This window comes from Octopus sinensis, linkage group LG10 (assembly GCF_006345805.1).
Source record: "Octopus sinensis linkage group LG10, ASM634580v1, whole genome shotgun sequence".
Lineage (NCBI taxonomy): Eukaryota > Metazoa > Mollusca > Cephalopoda > Octopoda > Octopodidae > Octopus > Octopus sinensis.
Genome location: NC_043006.1, coordinates 31,326,250 through 31,340,503, shown reverse-complemented (window position 1 = coordinate 31,340,503; position 14,254 = coordinate 31,326,250). Strand labels below are relative to the sequence as shown.

Sequence of the window (14,254 nt, the reverse complement as noted above, 5' to 3'; positions counted from 1 at the left end):
AGCAATATATTACACGGAATGTGCTGCGATGGTAAACTGTTTCGATGACAAGGTGTTAAAGACAGTTGAATACATTTTCAACAAATTTACTTCCATTGTTTTCGTTAATATTGTTAGAAAAGGATATCAGGCGGTGACCAGACAAAATGGTTAGCACGTCGGACAAACGCCGGACAAAATGCTTAACGGCATCTGGTCCGTCTTTACACTCTGAGTTCAAATTCCACCGAGCTCGACTTAGCCTTTCATCCTTTCGGGGTCGATAAAATAAGTACTGGGGGTGGGGGGGGTGCGATGTAATCGACTTATCCCCTCCTCCAAAATTGCTGGCCTTGTGTTAAAATTTGGTAAAGTTTTCTTTCTCTGTTCTTATAAAGAAACAAAGCTATACGGTGCATTCTTATTATGTTGCCGTTGCATATCATCCGTTCGGTGCAATGTAGTTGAGAGAGGTGTGAGGGAGCAAAGTAGTCTCCACCTGAACAGAATCGCACAAGGAGAAGCTTCACTGTCGCTGCAGCACAATTCTCTTATGCAGAACTGACGCGTTGAACTTGTGTAATGATGATGATGATCCTTTCTACTATAGGTACAAGGCTTGGGATTTTGGGGAGGAGGAAGTCGATCACATCGACCCCAGGGCTCAACTGGTACTTACTTTATCGATCCCGAAAAGATGAAAAGCAAAGTCGACCTGGGCAGAATTTGAACTCAAAACGTATAGGCGGAAGAAATGCTGCGAACATTTTCCCGGATTGCTAACGATTCTGCCAGCTTGTTGCCTTATAGCTTTATATTATATAGTGAAGGCTTGTGGCTTCGTGGTACGTGCATTCGGCCCACGATCGTAAGGTTGTGAGTTCAATTCCTGACGACGCGTTGTGTCCTTGAGCAAGACACTTTATTTCACATTGTTCCAGTCCACTCAGCTGGCAAAAATGAGTTGTACCTGTATTTCAAAGGGCTGGCCTTGTCACACTTTGTGTCACGCTGAATCTCCCTGAGAACTACATTAAGGGTACACGTGTCTGTGGAGCACTCAGCCACTTGTACATTAATTTCACGAGTAAGCTGTTCTTTTGATCGTATCACCTGGGACCCTCGTCGTCGTAACCGACGGAGTGGTCCTTTCCTATTTTTTATATTATATTAAATTATACATTATGTCACATATGTATGTATATATCTATGTAATACTTACATGTATGTATGTATGTAGTATGTATGTATGTATGTATGTATGTATGTGTATGTATGTCATTATTCAGTTTTATTTCAATATTTCTTGTCAATAGAAAAAGAACTAGTTTCAATGCTAGATCTAATACCCCTTCATTGGAATTTCAACATCAGCAAGAGGGTATTTTTGTTTGTATGTATGTATGTATGTATGTATGTATGTATGTATGTATGTATGTATGTATGTATGTATGTATGTATGAATGAATGTATGTATATATGTGCATATTTGTATGTTTTATATATTCTCATGCATACAGTTGCATATCTAGACATGCTCATATATATTTAAATGATAAACTTCTGGAAAGTTTTACAGATCTTCACTGTTCCAGCGATAGATTGGATCTGTAGTCTTCGAATTAGCTTTCTCCTTCCTGGTTTTGAGAAGCCTAATTTCTCAAGATTGGTATCTAAACAGTGTGCTACATATCCCTGGGTCCCAATAGTTACGGGTATGTAAGTATGTATGTATGTATGTATGTATGTATTATGTATGTATGTATGTATGTATGTATGTATGTATGTATGTATGTACATGCGCTCGTGTCTGTCTGTGTCTAAGTATATGTTCGAATTTGTGCAGCAGAAGTAAATATATAGGTAGCTGTAGCGTGGGGGTGGGATATAATAATGCTTACTTCATTAATCATTTTTAATGGTAAGTACTACAAACACGTCTCTTTTCCTCTCTCTCTCTCTCTCTTCCCTATCTTTTCCCTTCTCTTTCTTCTGAGCTATATTCAAAGAAGCGATGACATTATAATCCTGTCTTAAGCTTACCAAATCTCTCTGCCAACCGACGCAATTCAATAGTCTGAGACTCTCCAGGAAATTCTCTTCTTTATTCTATGTCAACCGATTTATTTTATTTTAGATGCTTTGCGGCCTTACCTTTCTCTCGTCTGTTTTATTGCAACAGTCCAGCAGAAGGTGGCAAAAACTCTCCTGTCCACATCCCTACACGGACACTGCTCTATAATATTGATTTCAAATTTTGGCACAAGGCCAGCAATTTCGGAGGAGAGCGTAAGTCGATCCATTGACTCCAGTGTTCAACTGGTTCCTATTTAATCATCGATGCCAGAAGAATGAAATGCAAAATCAACCTCGGCGAAATTTGAACTCAAAACGTAAAAACGGGCGAAATGCTTAGCGGCATTTCGCCCGGCGTGCTAACGATTCTACCAGCTCGCCGCCTTCCAATAATAATAATAATATAATAATAATAATAATAATAATAATAATAATAATAATAATAATAATTCTATCTTTATCACCCACATGTGCCACGAAACCATTTAGGACAATATAATGACAAAGGACTGTAGGGATTTACATAAAACCGAGTACACAATAAAAACAATAATAATTAACAATAAAATTAACCTCATTCCCCCGATAAGATGAAAACACCCTTCCCACTTCGGAGCAATCAAAATATACCATGGATTCCGAGCCATCCTACTCACCAGGAGTATCATGCCTCTCTGGAAATTATACAACGACCCTGGCCCGCAAGTCAAGTGATTTTCATCGACCGCCAGTAGTCCCGAGGAGGTTGTCGTCCTTACCCGCCGCCAATCATTATGGAGCATCCTCTGACTGCAAGGTCAGACTGGCAGAGGGCTATGAGCGACTGACGATACTCAAGGTGCCAGTTACCCAACTATGGTCTTCGCTCGGTCTAGTGCTGCAGCTCTGTCTGACAAACGATAACCAAACCTGCTCACTGTCAAGGAAAAGCTGGAGATATCGTAACCTCAGCACATGTCTGCGCATCATTAACCATGGCATGTCCAGTCCTCCACGCTGCAGTACTGACACCAAATGGACAGCCTCGTTAGTGGGATACGTCTCCCCCCCACAAAGCGGAAAAGCAAGCGCTCAATTCTGATGAGACACGAACCGGGGAAAAGCACGATAGATAGGCGGTAGTAGATAACGAATGCGATGTAAACATTCGCCACCGCCGATCGATTATTTCAGAAAAGTTTCCTCTCAGCCCACTTCTGGATGAGAGTAGTTCCCCTGCGGGTTTTCTCTTCCCAGACCTGGAGGTCTGGACCAATTGAAATCCTAAACAATTTGACCGATCCCTCCATCCGGCACCCAACGACACTGTTGGACCGCATGGATCTGCTGCTGGCCCAACGACTTCTAGTTCAGTTTTGCTCCTGTCACTGCCACATATTTCTTTAGAGTAGTTCCCATCATCTCCATGTATTTCGTGTCCGATGCTGTTACACTGACGTCTTCTGCATATGCAAACGCGAATCTTCTGCATCTTAATTCTCACGGGATGCCCTTTGAAACCTCTAACTTCTGTGGTAGTGGCTCTAGAATCAGTACGTACAGAAACGGGAACAGAGGCATCCTTGACTGTCCGATCGCATAATACTGTACGACTTCCACAGGTGGTCATTTACTCTGACCACTGCACGTCATCTCGGGCAAGTGTCTTCTATTATTACCATGGGCCGACCAAAACTTTGTGAGTAGATTTGGTAGATGGGGTACAACCACGAAGGTACCACTGCTACTTATTTTATCGGTGTCTTTGTCGGACCGCTAGCTTATGGGGACATGTACAACATCGGTTGTGAAGCGGTGGTGGGGGACAAACACATACACAATGACACACACACACACATATGTATACACACCACACACACACACACACACACCACACACACACACACACACACACATGATGATTGCTTCATCTTGACAGATGATAGAAGTCCCATCAACACACACACCACACCCCATCAGACAGCACAATCACTCCATTGATGAGCCCTTAAATGACTTTTAAGACTGACAGGGTTTAAAACACAAGTGACAAATATTATTCAAGTTTCTTCACCGTTTGGAATTTGATTCTGAACGAATGTTTTTGTGAACTAGCATATATCTTTTAAGTCCAGATATTGTCTTACAAGTTTTGTGACACACAACACAAGTCGTAAGAGGCAGTTGATGTTCAAGATTATAACCTGTCTCTGGGCATTTCGATTTTCATGTGACTTTACATGATTCACGTATCCTGCTTTCGACAACAGAACACGATCACACATAATATATATCCAATATTCACTGTTGATTTCAGTTCCAATTGTTTCTTTGCAACAGGCCCTTTTAAATTCAGAGTGCTGAATCATTTTTTCCTCCCAGGCATTGCAGCCAGTCCTTAAAACACCTCTCCACTTGTTCCAATCGAGAGCATCAGTTTCCCAATCACTTTTGTTCATATCTAGTTTCTTCAGGTTTTCCTTCACACAGTTTTTATACCATTTCCTCGGCTTATGTTGTGGTTACTTACCAGAGTTGAGCTCACTATATAAAAAAAGACGTTTTGGCAATCGCTCATCGTTCGTTCTAATAACATCTCCAGCCCATCTCATTTGAGCCAAGATACAATGTGCCAAGCTCAAAACTTCTGTATCTGGTGTGAAACATACCCACTTGACTCCCAAGATATGTCTGAGGCACCTTTGATGAAATCTCTCCAGCATTTTCAAATGACGCCTGTAAGTGGTCCACATCTCACTCGAATAAAGAAGTGCAGTCAATACACACGTTTTATAGACACTGATCTTTGTCTGCAGGGAAATACCTCTATCTGCCCACACTCGCTTTTTGAGCTTTCCAAAATGCAACACTTCCCTTCCCTATTCGATAGCTTATCTCTGCATCAAGACCACCATCTCTTGACAGTATGCTTCCAAGGTAAACAAAGGTGTCAATAACTTCTAACTTTGTTCCATTCACAAAAATGTTTGGTTCAGAATGTTTGTCCTGGCGCGCGAGTAAACATTACTTTCATTTTCCCCATACTAATTGTGAGTCAGAAAATCAGTCCATTATATGGTGCCTATTTTCCTCTGAGTGTGCCAACAAATCAGCTTCATCAGCATAAAGTAATTCTCTAACAAGTATTTTGAAAGTCTTTGCTTTGCAGTTAAACCGGGTCAGATTAAAAATACGACCAGATGTCCGAAATCTGATTCCGATTCCCCTGTTGCAATCCTTGAAAGCATACCAAAGCAATGCAGCAAAATTAAAAGAGAAAAGTGTAGGGACAGGAATATCTCCCTGTTTGACACCGTCGTCCACCAAAAATTCATGAGGTAGCTCACCATTAAAGACTACCTGAACTTACATGTTTCTGTGTAATTCCTTAAAGATGCTCACAAAATGTGCTGGGCAACCAAGTTTACACAAATCAAACGTTTTAGTTAAATCTTTAGTTAAATGCGTGTCAAATGCTTTAGTTAAACCTATAAAGACCTTGTATAGTGGAATTTCTTCTTCTAAGCATTTCTCCCGAACCTGCCTCACAGAACATATCATGCCCATTGTTCCTCGCTCATGTTTGAAACCACACTGTTCTTCAGGAATCACATGTGGACACACATTCTCAACGAGACGATCTAACATGATTCGTGAAAGTATCTTCCGGTATGTGCCAGAAGAGTTATCCCTCTAGAATTTCCACACACTGCTTTTGGGCCCTTACCCTTGTATATAGAAATTAGAATGCCGTTTATCCATCCCTGTGACACAGAAGATTAATTCCAAACACGAGTTATCAGTCTATGAATTTCAGATGAAATATGATCCTCACCTGCTTTCCGAATTTCAACTGAAATACCATTCCATCCAGGAGCTTTACCTGATCTCAGTTCATCGAATAGCAGGTTTACTTTTTCAATGGAAGGTGTATCGCTCATGTGTTGCTCTATCTCTCTTTACGGAATGTTGTTTATGATGTCCATGTTCACTACAGAAGGAGTGTGGAAAAGATCTGCAAAGTGTTATCTCTATCTATTCATTACTCCAGGATGATCTTTAATAACCTCATTCCCATCTTTTAACTTCAAGGAGACATATAATTATAAATTATAAAACGTTTTAATGTCTTTCTTGTAACAGGCCGCCTGTACTTCCTCAGACAAGTTTCTTCACCAAGTGTCTTTAAGCTTCTTACAAACCCTGAACTTGAACTCAGTCCTAACCATTTTGTGATTAATATCACAATCAACACCTCGCAATACCCTGAGACTGCACAAATCTTTCCGAGTGAATGCAAAATCAATCATGTGACCTTGCACTGATCTTGAGTGAATCCAGGTAACTTTATGCTTCAACTTATGATGAAAGGAAGTATTCCCAACAACCAACCTTAGCTCAGAGCACATTTGTAGCAGATGCAACCCATTGTTGTTCACCTTTCCCATTCCGTAATGCCCAAGTACATTCCAAGCACCATAGTCTCTACCAACACGTGCATTAAAGTCACCAAGCACAACCAACTTCTCATTCAAAGAGACTGACAGAATACTTCTTCTCAGATCCTCATGAAATGCGTGGGTATTTTCTTCGCTAGTTTTAAGTGTAGCTTATATAAAGAAAACATTTACAAAACGTCTACAAGAAAGTGGGATCCGGAGTTCCATCATGCGTTTGTTTATGCTTTGTGGTTATCCTAGGACTTTTAGCGAATCACTTCTAATTGTAAACCAAACACCACCTTCTCTTTTTCTCCTTTCGGTTTCCCAACCCAGAATAATGTGAAACCTGTGGCCCTTTCGACAAGATGATCTTCATCTGAACATTTTGCTTCATAAAGAGTAGGAGTGGCTGTGTGGTAAGTAGCCTGCTTACGAACCACATGGTTCCGGGTTCAGTCCCACTGCGTGGCACCTTGGGCAAGTGTCTTCTACTATAGCCTTGTGAGTGGATTTGGTAGACGGAAACTGAAAGAAGCCCGTCGTATATATGTATATATATATATATATATATATATATATAATATATATATATATATATGTATGTGTATGTGTATATGTTTGTGTGTCTGTGTTTGTCCCACCAACATCGTTTGACAACCGATGCTGGTGTGTTTACGTCCCCGTAACTTAGCGGTTCGGCAAAAAAAGCCCGATAGAATAAGTACTAGGCTTACAAAGAATAAGTCCTGGGGTCGATTTGCTCGACTAAAAAGGTGGTGCTCCAGCATGGCCACAGTCAAATGACTGAAACAAGTAAAAGAGTAAAAGAGAGAGAGTAACATCAACATTAAGAGGCCTTAGCTCTTTAGTTACAAAAGCTGTTCTTCTTTCAGGCCTATCTGCTTGACCTAAAAGAGTTCTCATATCATTGTTTAATTCAATTCTTTGTTCATTTCTGCTAAATTGAAATACCGTTAGCCGCAGTAAACTAACCAACAAAGAAAAAACAGACAATTTTTCGTGCATCTCTTCTAGCTCCTTCCCAGTGTATCCAGGTGAGGAGTGTTCTCCTTAAAAGGGTTGCTCAGACACACCGAAAACAGTTCCTGTCCATGAAAACATGTTACTGATGTTAAGATAAGAACCCTGCCGCCTTATTTGCAGATTTGTAACTGTGCTTCCAACCGGTCAAGTCTGCATACGTCACGACGACTCTATCGCCATAGGACTTTTGAAGTGATGATTGTACGATAATGTTGGTTTGCCGAGGACAACTGTACTTCATTGGATTTTAGTGACAAACGCTTGTACAACCCTTTTGGCACACTCTGGGTCAAAATAGTAGATTTCAGGGACAAGCAAAGCAATATGACTAGTACTAAGGTGACTGCAGGTTTTATATCAGAGTACCTTCTCATAGGCTTTTCCTCAAATGGAGACTGCAATCAGCAGTGGTAAGTCAATTTGAATTCAGAGTTTTATTCTCCTATATTGGTTGTCTTAATCACAGCTTTGTTTCAAAACAGGAGCCCAATCTAACCCCATCAAACAGCCATGGTTTTGATAGTGCAGCTGATTAAGGGGACTGTCCTTAACATGACCTGGTTTATGTCAGAGTGTCCTTTTCTTAGAAGAGTTGCCTTCACCACGGATAACGAGCCCCATCTACCCCCGCCCACACACACAGAAACAACATATACATATGTACACATAAAATGAAAAAAGATATAAAATTAAAAATTTTTCTACAATTTAATATCTTTTAAATTAAAAAAAAATTAAATTTCAAATTAAGAATATAAGTAAAAATAAAAATAAATATATATAAAATATACATACATACATACATACATACATGTGTGTGTGTGTGTGTGTGTGTGTGTGTGTGTGTGTGTGTGTGTGTGTGTGTGTGTGTGTGTGTGTATGTATAGTGGAGGCGCAATGGCCCAGGTGGTTAGGGCAGCGGACTCGCGGTCGGAGGATCGCGGTTTCATTGTTCGTGTTTATTGAGCGAAAACATTTAAAAGCTCCACGATGCTCCACAAGGGAGTTGTGGCGACCCCTCTGGTACTCTTTCGCCACAACTTTTTCTCACTCTCTTTTCCTGTTTCTTGAGTAACGCTGCGATGGACTGGCGTCCCGTCCAGCTAGGGGGAACACATACGGCACAGAAACCGGGAAACCGGGCCCATGAGCCTGGATAGGCTTGAAAAGGGCGCATATATATATATATATATATATATATATAATATATATAATATATATATATATATATATGAAAAAACAAGTCAAAATAGAAAATGCTAAAATAATTTTATAATGAACATTTCAGTACGGTTTCGGTCATTTTGAGACCTTTTCAACTGTAACGATTAAATAATTAAATTTAGAAAAATTAAAAGAAAAGTTCTTTTAAAGGAATATTTGTATAGGTTCAAATATAAGTGGCATTCTGCTTTCTCTGTCTCCCTTGTTTGCACTTGTGTGTTCGAGGCCGTTATATATATATATATATATTATATAATATATATATATATATATATGTATATATATATATATATATATATATATATATATGTATATATATATATAATATATATATACATACATACACATATATACATACATACACATTTATATATATATATTTCTATCTGTCACATAGTTTCCTTCCGACATAAGAACAACAAAGCTACTAAGTTGGCTCGCCACGTATGGAGTTTGAAAGTTAACGAAACACCGCATATGATTAAGTGGGAAATAATTGAGAAATCCACACCTTATGTTAATGGGTCTAAGGAAGATAACTCTTTTACATTTTTTAAAAACTTTTTTACATTTTAGTTTTTAGTTTTTCGCTTTCCGCTTTTCGTTTTCCGTTTTTTTAACCTTCTGCGTTTTCTATATACTGCCTTCTCAGCTTTTTGCGTTCCGTCTCTTATTCCTTTTTTTTTTTTTTAGTTCGTTATGATACGCGGTTTGTGCCTGAAGAACATGTTTGAGATATTTCTCAACATTTGAAACCATTAGTATCACTTAAAGATTTGTATTCTTTTCATCTCTCACTTGAGTACAGTTTTGTCGATCTTTCTATCTTGGAATAGTACATTATATATATGTATATATATATATATATATATATATATATATATATATTATATATATAGATATATATATATATATATAGATATATATATATATAAAATTGTCTGTTATCAATTAATATGAAAATTATGTATTCATGTGAAACCACTATAACTTGGCTGATGATTGCTCAACATTTAAAAATTGTTGTAATATTTACAATATCTAATAAAATGATGTAGCGTGAAACGATCGTACCAAATTACCGGAGATATTCTTGTTGCTTATTTTGATTATATATATATATATATAATATATATATATATATTATATATATATATATACTTACACTCAAGGTGCCAAGCAATGGAACTGAACGGGAACCATGTGGTTGGGAAGCAAGCTTCTTACCACGTTGCCATACCTGCGCATATGTGCATGTATGTATGTATGTATGTATGTATGTATGTATTTGGTGTTCTCAAAAATATAACTCATTTTCTTTTCTTTTTAGATTTCGCCCATTAGAAATAAGGAAAGGATGCAGACAAGGCTTGAAAGTTTGGAACTGCAGCAGGAGAGCAATTCCGGTTTGGGAGGGGATTCCCAAGAATTCGACCTGAGACTCACAGTTACTCGGAACTGTTCAGAATATCCACAAAACCGTTCTGGAAGACTGCGAACATCAATGAAAAGTACAACCGGTGTTCAAGGAGATCTGGGAATAAAGCGATTCATGAAATAAAAGTTCCAAAATCAAGGGTCCATTGCATTTTGAAGCGCTGTAAATGTTCCATGCTCTCAATGAAGAGAATCCACTGTGAAGAGGGAAGTTTTGCGACTGACTTTTGGCAAGACATGTGTCTAATCTTTCTCGGCTGTTTTTACGGCTATACTGCAGTTCAAATTAACCTTTTTGTCCGTAACATAAACATGTAACATGTGTGTGTGTGTGCGTGTGTTTTTGTGTATGTGTGTTTATGTATGTGTGTGTTTGTGTGTGTGCTTGGGTGTATTTGTGTGTGTGTGTGTGGTTGTGTGGTTGTGTGTGTGTGTGTGTGCGTGTTTGTGTGTGCTTGTGTGTGTTTGTGTGTGTTTATGTGTGTGTGTTTGTGTATGTTTATGTGTGTTTGTGTGTGTGTTTGTGTGTGTGTTTATGTGTGTGTGTGTGTAACACATGTTTCATATATATGTTACAGACAAAAAGGTAAATTCGAACTGCAGTATAGGTCTTACACACATACACACACACAAACACATGCATGTGTGTGTGTGTGTGTGTGTGTGTGTGTGTGTGTGTGTGTTTATGTATCTGTGTTTGTGTGTGTGAGAGACCTTTAGGTTAAAATATGTTTGTGACATTTTATCTTTTAACTCTAAAGGCAAACTCATTGCAGTTACCGCGGATAAAAAAAATTCTCTCTTATAGTAAAAAGTATAAAAATACTACATTTACCCAGTGCTTCCCTCTATCGGATTCCCAGACGGCTATTTCCGGCTCCCTATCCTAACTCAATGGGACATACCGAAGGGAGATATCAATGGGACATACCGAAAGGAGATAACAATGGGCATATTCAAAGCCGTAACTTTAACTAAAAAAACAGTCAACGTCAGTGACAGATTAGCGCCATTTGTCCGCCTGGTTCGGAGAACTATTACATCATCAACCCTAATACGCCACAAACCTATTTTAACTAACCTAAAATGCGTTTATTCTTAATCACTACTTGGCGCTGATAGTAATATATTTATCTCGACCAGGAGTCAAATAGCGCAACTCAGTCACTAATGTTGAATGCTTTTTTTTTTTTTTTTTAGTTAATATGCTTTGAATATGCCCAGGGTTATTTCTCTTTAGCATTCTCCATTGATGGAAGCTAAAGAGCCAGAAACGGCCACCTGGGAATCAGATGGAGGAAAGCAGTGGGCAGATGTGGTGCTTTTATACCTTTTACCATTAGAGAGAGTTTTTCTCCGCGGTAACAGTTTTTTTTTTCTCGAGCTATGCCTGGCTCATAAGAGCTGGTTTCCCGGTTTCCTTGGCGTATAAGTTCCCCACCTGGACGGGACGCCGGCCCGTCGCAGATGAGCTGCAAGATGCAGGAGGAAAGAGAGAACGTTGTGGTGAAAGTGTCAGCAGAAGTTCGCCATTATCTTCTGCCGGAGCTGCGTGGAGCTTAGGTGTTTCGCTCATAAACACACACATCGCCCGGTCTGAGATTCGAACCCGCGATCCCTCGACCGTGAGTCCGCTGCTCTAACCACTAGGCCATGTGCCTCCGCGGTAACTGCAGTGAATTTGACTTTAGATGTTATAATATGTCACAGATATATTCTAACTAACCAAAAGTTAGTTTATTCGGCTTTGATTCTGTTTTGTGTGCGTGTGTATATATGTATATATATATATATAATATAATATATATATATATATATATATATATATATATATATATATAATATATATAATATATATATATATATATTAGGGTTATGACGTTTTAATTTTTTGGGAAGCAAACAATTTCCTGTGTCAAAAGTCGATGAACAATTTCATATAAGTTGGGAAAATAACCTTTATTTTAAGTTTTTTAAAAACAACGTCATCCCTAACGGAAGAAATCTAACATCAGTTTTGACCCAAACCATGCAAAATTCTAGCGGGGTAGCGGGATTCATAATGCCTTCTCAGGTTTTTACCAAATTTGGTGTGCTGACTTAATGCAATGCAGAAGCAGTATATCTCAAATTTCAGCTTTCAAAATTAAGTAGTTTTGGAGTTATAGAGTTTTTCTCATTTGTTACCACTTATGCCCTACTTTAAGAAATATCCTCTTCCTCTCCTTTTTATTTCTGTGACGCTAAAAATTCTGACTACATTAACTGTTTTTCAGAATAGTAGGCTTATCCAATTAGAATATCTAAAATAACGTCTCATAAGAGAAGTGCTTATGTGACTGAAAGAAACAAAGAAAATCTGGACGAAGAATCTCGTGTAATTTCAAGAGTCACATAGGAAAAGAAGATCTGTTCCTCTAGAAGAGTATTCTTAGGAAAACAACTGCAGGATACCAATGAAACTTCAAATTGTCGGTTGCTATCTGTTCCTTGGAGGTACCATCAGAGGGAAGAAAGAAAAAACAAAGGAAATTTCGAAAGAAGTAACTCTCTTATGGCAAAAGAAATCAAATTTCTCATATTTATCAATTTAAAATCTACAAGCAAAAGTAGAAGTGCTGAATACCTACGATAAATGTTTAAAACGAGGAAAATACGATTCATTGAAAGGAATTTTTGACATCACAAAGGAAAACGGTCAATGGCTATGCAGTGAGGATAGAAGACTATATTATCTTCAAATTGAAAGCAAGGGACGGGTTGGGTATGCAACTGGAAACGCAACCAGTTCCAAAACTTACCATCCATCCAAAAGAAGAAAAGTGTTCTTAATGCTAACTTCAGCCAGAGCAACTCCAGTGTCATAGTCAACGACTGAAGCAGAGACTGAAAGTGAATATCAAGAGTCCGAAAAATCAGATGAAGAATCCACACAAAGAAGGAGGAGGTATAGCAAAACTGGAACTGCAACCAAGTTAGCAATACCTTCCAAGCTATCAACCCCAAAAAGCAGTAACAGTTTGTCGACAATTATTTCAAGATGGAATCAATGTCGAGACTCCTTCCTAATCTGGTATTTACAGATCAACTATCAAAGAAGCTGTTAAACTAAAAAAGAAAATGGGGAAAACACTACATTTAGAAAACTGGTCCTTGCATTTTGTTGGTAAACGTATTGACGACCAAAAATACCAAGTGCTAGTTTTAAAGAATGAACAATGAGAAGTTAAGTTAGAAGCATTCCAATTACCAAACGGAAAAGCCGATGCTGTTGTGAAGGGAACTGTGTAAAGATGATTGTTGCTGACACAACGAGTGTGAACACTGGGAAAAGAAATGGCATTGTCATTCAGTTGCAGAAACTGTTTGCTCAAAAGGTTTTGAAAGAACCGCAAAATTTATTGGTTGTCAGCATTATATCGTTGATAGAGTTTTTCGTGTTGTAATTGATAACGAACTTGGAGGAAAAAGTCATTCCCAATATTGAGTATACATTTATCCCAGAGCTAAGTAAATACGAGAAACACCAGGTTAATTTCAACAATGGTGAAGAAAAGATTACTGAATCAGCAGGATGGCGAAGTGACATGAAATTTCTATTTCATTTGACCAGAGTTTCTTTGAAGAAACCGGCAAATTACCTACTTTCAAAAAATACCCAACTTAAGTAATGAAAGATGGAATTCTCAAGCAATACTAGATCTTTTGGCATTTATTCTTCTACCAGAGAAAAGAGTTTTGCTTCTCAAAGTTTGTCGATTTATCTCTTACAGCTGAGCAGATTTTTGGTTTACTGAGGAAAGGTTCAAAGCACATGATTATTAGAAGTTATGTGGTAGTCTGCAAGTTCATAAAAAAACATTTGAACTCTGTAAACAAACTTTTGGGGTCGAGAACCATCAAAACCGGAAATTCCCAGAATAAATCAGAGTGCAGAACGGGCAATCAAATTCCTTCAAGATCTTTATGATGTTTGCGAAAAGGAGAAACTTCAGTTTCGATTTATTTTATCTAACAAAAAATATAAATTTTTTGTTATGTTTAAAAATTTGCTAATATTCAGCACCCTTTTT

General features: G+C 38.2%; 1 long non-coding RNA gene across 1 annotated transcript; it reads right to left on the bottom strand.

Moving 5' to 3' along the window:
• Positions 1-561: 561 nt before the first annotated feature.
• On the bottom strand, positions 562-13,962 carry LOC118764960. Its single transcript, XR_005000801.1, has 3 exons — positions 13,827-13,962; positions 9,165-9,168; positions 562-576 (listed from the first exon to the last, which is right to left on the bottom strand). It is a non-coding gene; the product is annotated as an uncharacterized LOC118764960 (long non-coding RNA).
• Positions 13,963-14,254: the final 292 nt, after the last annotated feature.